Here is a 7,835-nt window from a genome sequence, read left to right on the forward strand (position 1 = left end):
GAGAGAGAGAGAGAGAGAGAGAGAGAGAGAGAGAGAGAGAGAGAGAGGAGAGAGAGAGAGAGACCGTCCGCGTATAAGCATCTCCTGCGAAACTTTCAATGAAAATACAGACCCCACCCATCATGAGATGAAATTAAGGACAATGTATCTTTGTCTTATAAACTAAAAGCCATTTGCTCTTTTGCACGAATCAACATGATTTTTGTTTGCAGAGTTTTGGCCACCAGATCTCCAAGAGGATTGTAAGGAAGACAAGAGAAGTCGGTCACGACCACAGGTCGAGGCTCCTGGTGACTGTGGCAGCCACGCCAGGCTGTGACAGTGTACCTGGACCCCTCCGAGTCCGCCGCTCCACACTCCGCCGCGCTGCCCTCGGCTTCCGGGTGGACAGAGAGACGCCCCGCGCCCCCCTCCCGGGACCCTCGGACTGAAGCGGACCGAGTCGCACTACCTGCCCGCACACCAGGGCCTGCTGGGCAATCACTGCAGTGCTCTCAGCCCACCGGCTGGCTGGGCAAGCAAGCTCAGTGCTCTCAGCTCGGAGCCGCTTTCCACTCCCTAGACCCTCAGCACTCACCATTCCCGGAGCAGGCTCCCGCGGCTGCAGCAATTTGAATGCGCGCCTCGCTTCCTGATTGGTCGCCTGACGCGCGTCAAGCACCGCGCCTCCCCACCCCCGGAAGCGCAGTTTCTACCGGGAGACGTGCCCCGCCCCATCTCCTAGGAGACGGCCCGCCCCTCCTCTGGGTAAAATTGGAGCTTAGCTTAGCTGGGCTGTGCCACCAAATGGGGCTGGCACGCACCTGAAGGATTTAAAGGAGAAGCCACAGTGACTCATCCATCCAATGCTTTACAGGAAGACTTATTGTGAATGACCGTGTGCCCCCATTTTAATTATAATAACACTCTAGTATTTCATACTAAAGTCGTTGCATTATGTCGTGGACTAAGTGTTTAGGTGAATTAAATGTTTTAATACTGGGTACTTTATGAAGTATTAATGTTATGCTAGTCTGTTAATAAACCTGTGAATGATCTGATCAGTAGCAAGTGGTGTGGCTGGAAGTCCCAAGCTGTTGCGGTAAAGGTTACAAAAACATTTTCCAACCTGATAAAAGGTAATCACTAAAACAACCAGCTCAACAGAATGATTCTAGACAAATATCTTTCCAAGTTAACAGTATGGAGATAATGGAAATGTATTCAATAAGACAGAAAAGGAAACCAGAAGTAGCTTTAACTATATGAAAAATTACACGACAAGGTAATCACTTTTTAAGATATTCTTATTCCGTGACAATTTCTTTCTTTTATCTATGCATATGGGTGTTTTGCTTGCATGTAAGTCTGTATACTGGGTGCGTGTGCATGTGTGTGCATGCGTGCGTGCATGTGTGTGTGTGTGTGTGTGTGTGTGTGATCCTGGTGTCCACAGAGAGCAGAAGAGGGTTTTGGGGGCCCATGGAACTGGAGTTTCAGAGGATTGTGAGCCATCATGTGGGTGCTAAGAATTGAACCCAAGTTCTCTGGAAGAACAAGCAACAAGTGCCCTTAACCACTGAAACATCTATCCAGACCTCATTCCTAAACTCCTAAAAATCTTAAAATCTACTTAAGGGGAAATTCACCTCCCCCAAAAGTATAGTTTATCAGATCTATTAAGAAAATGTTCCGGGCGGTGGTGGCGCACGCCTTTAATCCCAGCACTTGGGAGGCAGAGGCAGGGAGATTTCTGAGTTCGAGGCCAGCCTGGTCTATAGAGTGAGTTCCAGGACAGCCAAGGCTACACAGAGAAACCCTGTCTCGGAAAACAAAAAAAAAAAAAAAAAGAAAGAAAGGAAGGAAGGAAGGAAGGAAGGAAGAAAGAAAGAAAATGTTCATTCAGTTACTAGCAAGAGATGTGATGAGAGAAAAGGCTAATAAACTCAAATAACACGAGAATTTAAAAAAATCAAATATAATTCAAAATACAGAAGTCTAAGATAACTAAGGAAATATGACAGATAAGTAAAAGTCTCAACTTATGATTGTAATAATTTTATAATAGATGATAACCTGGGTAAAGGTGCTTCATTCAAAAAAGAATACACATATGTACATACATATGTACATACATACTCATACATACTTCATATAAAACAGAATGCAAACATCTCAGACATTAAAAAATAGGTATGTGTAAAGAAATTCTTTTTAAATTTTGTACAAAAACTCAAAGTCTAAATTGGCATGTTTCTTGAGGTCAGAGGTCATGTCTGGTCAGCCAGTACCTCTCTAGTGCTCAGTATTTGGCCTGATATATAGTAAGTGCTCAGTAAATATTTGTCAACAAGCCCTTTAAATCCATAAAACAATAAATTCATTCATCCATGCAGACCTAGTAACTGTATGAAAGCAACTTGTTCTGAAGAAGTTCACAGGATTATTTCCTATTTTTAATAGGTCTAAACTTGGCAAAGTCTAAGATCTCAATCACGATAGGACTCTGTGAAATCTTAAAAGATGAAGAAAAAAATAACAAATTAAATTATAGTGATTGTGTTCACATAAGTGCCACAGTAATTGAGTTGAGTGTGGTGGTCCTGTAATCCCAGGATTTAGATGGAGGCAGGAGGATTGCCGTAAGTTTGAATTCAACATAGAGAATTTCAGTGCAGTAAGATCTTGTCTCAAAAAAAAAAAAAGAAAAGAAAAGAAAAAAGGAATCCTAAAATGTTACACAGGAATTAAACATTAACTAAGAGCAGGCAATAATTAGACAGGTAAGCTGAAATGTGTGTGCCCCATCAGACTGTGAGCTTGATATGAAGAAGGGTCTGTGGCCCTGGTGACTGACGGGAAATTCTCAGAGCCGTAGCCACACTTCCACTTTCTTCTCCTTACATTTGAAATCCGTGATGTGATTCCACAGGATTATAGTCTTCAGGGCCTGCTTGCCGACACTTCCAGCTTAGAAGAGACGGATTTGGATATTTTGGTTTTTTTCACAGAGACAGCCCTTTTCTCTGAAGATCCTGTCCCAAGCTGGCTAGCAGGTCATTCACTCAGCCTCCAAGTGACTCACACTCTTCATCTGGGAATTGCAGATGAGAACACTACCCATCCTAAAGAGTCATAATGAGGATTAAGTTAGTTAATGTATGCTTAGCATAGAGCCCAGCACAGGATTAGTGCTCGCCAAATGTTAGCTCCTAAATCATATGGCCTCATGTAACTCTCTAAATTGCTAAAACCCATATTCAAGGCCAGTAGTGCATTTTGGGGCTTTCCAATGATGATGACACATTTGATGAAAGGTGAGGATTATGATCTTAAGCCCTAGAAATAAACGATGAGCCTTCTATAATGGACTCACTGTGGTCAGTGTAAACAGAACAAGAAAACAGCCGGGAAGAGTTGGGTAATGCTACTCGTTTATTTTGCCCATGTGCAATTACATTTTTTAAGAAGCACAGGCCATGTGCATGTTTCTTTGAAGGGGGAAAACAAATGAAGTATTTGACCAGTCCAAGGTGGGTAGAATAAACCAGTTGAAACTTCCCAACTCACCTCAAGCCTGGGTTCTCCCACCTGACTTGGGGCATGGCACAGTGTTCCAACATTCAAAAGACCCTGGCAGGTTAGAGGGATATTTTTGCTGTGACCAGAAGAGCAGCTGTTTACAAAGCTCTGCGTTTTCATGTTTGACTAGAGACAGAACTGTGGCTCGCTGTACTTCTGTCAACCGTGGCCACAGCAGGGATGGTGGCAGGGGTGCTTCTGTCTCGATTTGATGTTTATTTCATAATCACAGTCAATTCTGCAGTCCAGCTAGCCTGGGAAGGGAGTAAGGAATACAGGGAACCTGGAGAGCCACAGGAAGAGGGGGAAGGTGTGAAGCTGTGAGCAGATGGTTAGGGTGTTCCGCCCACATATTTCTAGAAGGATCGATCTGGTAGCCAAGAAAACCACAAAATAGAAGTATTCGGGCTGTCCACCATAGCTAGTGGTGGTCTTCCTCTTGGGTGTAAATTGCCACATGGCCACATGTTCATGCCCTTTCCACGGTCCCCGTGACTACGTGCATGTTAGTCATCCAGCCGCCCACACTTGGCAGTGCAAAAGGAAACCCGGGAACTGATCGTGTTCCGCCTGATGTTTGTGCTGGATAAAATGTGAGGACTGCTGGCTTCAGGATTTCTCCCTGTAGGTGTATTTGCTGCCAGTGCTGCTGGGCTCACGGAGCCACTGCCCTTGCAAATAAAGGCTGGAATAATCCTGTGAAAATAGAACGTTTACAAACTAGTTCTTCCTCATCAGTACTCACCAGAGAAGTGTCTGTTATTTTTGATACTTTGTCAGAACAATGCTCAAGAGTTGCTGTCAACAGTCAGTGTCTAAGATCTAAGTAGGCTGGTGTGCAGGCAGCAGGCACCTTCAGGCAGTGGCGACATATGTAAAGCCAACTCTTTTTATGTTCATATTACATATATGTATCCCATACATTCTACATATTATGTAATAAATATATATTTATATAATAATAAATTTATAATTTATTAATTATAACTTATTAATGTATAATAAATATACATATATATTTATTACATAATATATGTGCTATATGATGTAATAATATATAACATAATGTACAATATAATATACAATTATAATGTATAATGCATATAATATATTGTATATTATATTACACATTATTATACAACTATATATACATATATAGGTATTAAATATACATTATATTATATATAATGTATATCTGTTTGTATATCTTATATGATATATAATAATTCTACTAATATATATATACTATATAATTATATGTCATTATATACATTTATTAAATGTAATATATACAAATATATTACATATATTCATATATAATGTATATAGTATAATATATGCTTTATAATATACTTTAATGTAATATAATTTATATATTATATATTATTTATTATATTTATATATGATAGTCCTTTGAATTCATACTTCTCCTGTCTCAGCCTTTTGAGTTCTAGGATTGTGAATGTGCCTTACCATACTTAAATTAGTAGATACTACATCAGTGAAATTCAATGATTGCTAGAAAATCAAATTGCCTATACAGAGAAACCCTGTTTCGAAAAACCAAAAAAACAAAAACAAAAACAAAACAAAAAACAAAAAAAAAACAATCAAATTGCAAGACATACATAATATATTTTTTTAAAATATGGTGCTTTCATGAATCTGATCATAGTTACATGTTTTGATTGTATACAGTTAACTCTTAGGTATTTTTGAGAATTAAATTAGAATATAACTTAAATGGATAACATTCATGAACTTTAACACGGAGATCTTTAACGCAGAGCATAAGAATTTATCAACAACAACTAAATCAACCACTCCTGTCACTAAGATAATTCCGCTAGTATATTTTTCTTAGCTTTCTATGCCAGGTGCAAAGTAGCCTTTCTTTAAGTCCTCCCCTCAGAGACACAGGTACCCTGCTACCTGGGGCCATCCTGTACCTATACCTTGTCTTCTCCATCTCCTCAGGGACAAGGCATTATTAGGAGGTGTGGTCTTGTTCTAGTAGGTGTGGTGCTGTTGGCGGAAGTGTGTCACTGGGGGCGGGCTTTGAAGTCTCAGATGCTCGTGCTAGACCCAGTGTGTTTCACCTGCTCTTCCTGCTGCCTGCCAAGGCAGTTATAAAACCCTCAGCTACCCCTCCAGCACCGTGTCTGCCTGCATACTACCATGCCTCCCACCATGATGATTATGGGCTAAACCTCTGAACGGTAAGCCAGCCCCAGGGAAATGTTTTCCTTCAGAGGAGTTGCCTTGGTCATGGTGTCTCTTCACAGCAATAAAACCCTGATTAAGGCACCTTCTCTATTTTCTATCATGCCAGGGCCAGCTAACTTTGCTCCACCATGATCCTGTCAGTGAGAGGAAAGAGGGGTTCTGCTCTACAAAACTGAAGATGCACCCCAGTAATGTCTCCAGAGCTGTACTGCTAGCTCTGGTCAAGTGTCACTATGGCGGCATTCAGTGCTTTCCTCTGTCATTTTCTGAAGTATCTCCTCAGGTCCTGACCTCCTACGCCTCTACCAAGGGCTCGTGTCATTGTTTTCCTCAAATGAGGCAGAGGACCTGGGGCTCGAAGATGAAGACAGTTTTGAAGTTGTTCCTTGTTTTGTTTTTTTAATTTCTAGAAGAGTTGAGTTTAAACTGCTCGTGTGGATGTCCGTTTGGATATAGTGACTGGTTAAAGGACACACCCTAGGGACGAGAGGATGGTGGGAGGAGCCCAGACCTCTCATGACAGGAAGATCAGTATCGAGTCCACAACAACCTATTCTCTGAGCTTTTAAAAACATAAAAGCACATGTCTGCTTTTTTTTTTTTTCCAAGACAGGTTTTCTCAGTATAACCAGCCCTTGCTGTCTGGCTGTCCTAAACTTGCTTTGTAGACCAGGCTGGCCTTGAACTCACAGAGATCCTCCTGCTTCTGCCTCCCAAGTGCTGAGATTAAAGGCATGTACCACCACCACCAGCTATGTAGCTACATATCTGATTTTCAAAAGCCTCTTGTGTAAGTTTTCTTTATATGCACAGATGTGTACACACACACACACACACACAGGTTTCCCAATCTAACGAATGCAAATTCTATTATTTACAGGATAAATAAAACTCAGCAGGCCCATGATTCCCCACCCCCTGACCATTTCCTCCAAATTTTATTTCAGCCATTTGGAAGTGGCACAGTGTTCTGAGTATGACATCTGAATGTGCTTTGTGGTTGTCAGGTAGCAGATATATTCACCCTACTTCTGTTCTCCCTGCAAAGACTTCCGCTTAGGCCAGACAGGCTTTAGAAACTGGGTGACAACAGACAAACTCTTTTAACTTAGGCAAAACCTATCCAAACAGGCATGGTGGAGCACCCCTGTAATTCTAGAACTCTGGAAATAGGTGCGGGAGATTTCTGTAAAGTTCAAGGCCAGCCTGAATTAGGTCCACCCCGTCTCAACCAAGTAGAAAAAAGAAAAGAAAAAAAGAAAAAAATCCCAAATAATCTGCATAGATTCCTTGAAATAAAAGGAAGTAATTTTTCAAAAACTCCACTAGAGGGCGCCAAGCTGAAAGAAACCATTCAGCCTAGTAGCGGACCGGCACCAGGAGTCTAGTTTAGCTTGCCTTCGTCTATTAAGACACAAATCTGTCATAGTTGAGCCCATTTCACAGTTTTATTTCCAGTGCTGAATATCAAATCCAAGTCGCTGCTCATCCTCTTCACCGGCTCTACCCTAAAGCTACACGGACAAGCCTTGTCTTTTTGAGACAGAGTCTCACTAGGTTGCTTATGCCAGCCTTCATCTCACTACACTTCCCAGACTGATTCATAACTCAAGATCCTTCTGCCTCAGCCTCCTGAGTGCTGGGACTGTGGATTGAGCTATCAAGCCCAGGCACAATTTTTAAATTATTAAAGTGCCAGAATTCCCCCTCCCCCCCTTTGTAGGTATCTGGACTTCCAAGTCTATCACAGAAGGTACTCTTGGATGATGAATTACAATCTTAAGGTCCTTTGGTCAAAGGGAAGGCATTGATGAGCACCGCAGCTTTTGGAGGGACCTTAGCAGTATTAAACAGGATTACTGCCTAACATAATTGCTTCTTTTAAAATCACTGAGAGTCCTGCTAAATGACTTAGAGGGCCTCACTAACAAGTCACAGCTGATCTCACAAAGACCTCATTAAACTGGGTGCGGAGGTACACGCTTATAATGCCAATGTTAGGGAAGCTGAGACAGGGGAATTGCTACAAGTTCTGACCAGCCTGGGCT

The sequence above is a fragment of the Grammomys surdaster genome, unplaced genomic scaffold (assembly GCF_004785775.1).
Source record: "Grammomys surdaster isolate TR1022 unplaced genomic scaffold, NIH_TR_1.0 234, whole genome shotgun sequence".
Classification (NCBI taxonomy): domain Eukaryota; kingdom Metazoa; phylum Chordata; class Mammalia; order Rodentia; family Muridae; genus Grammomys; species Grammomys surdaster.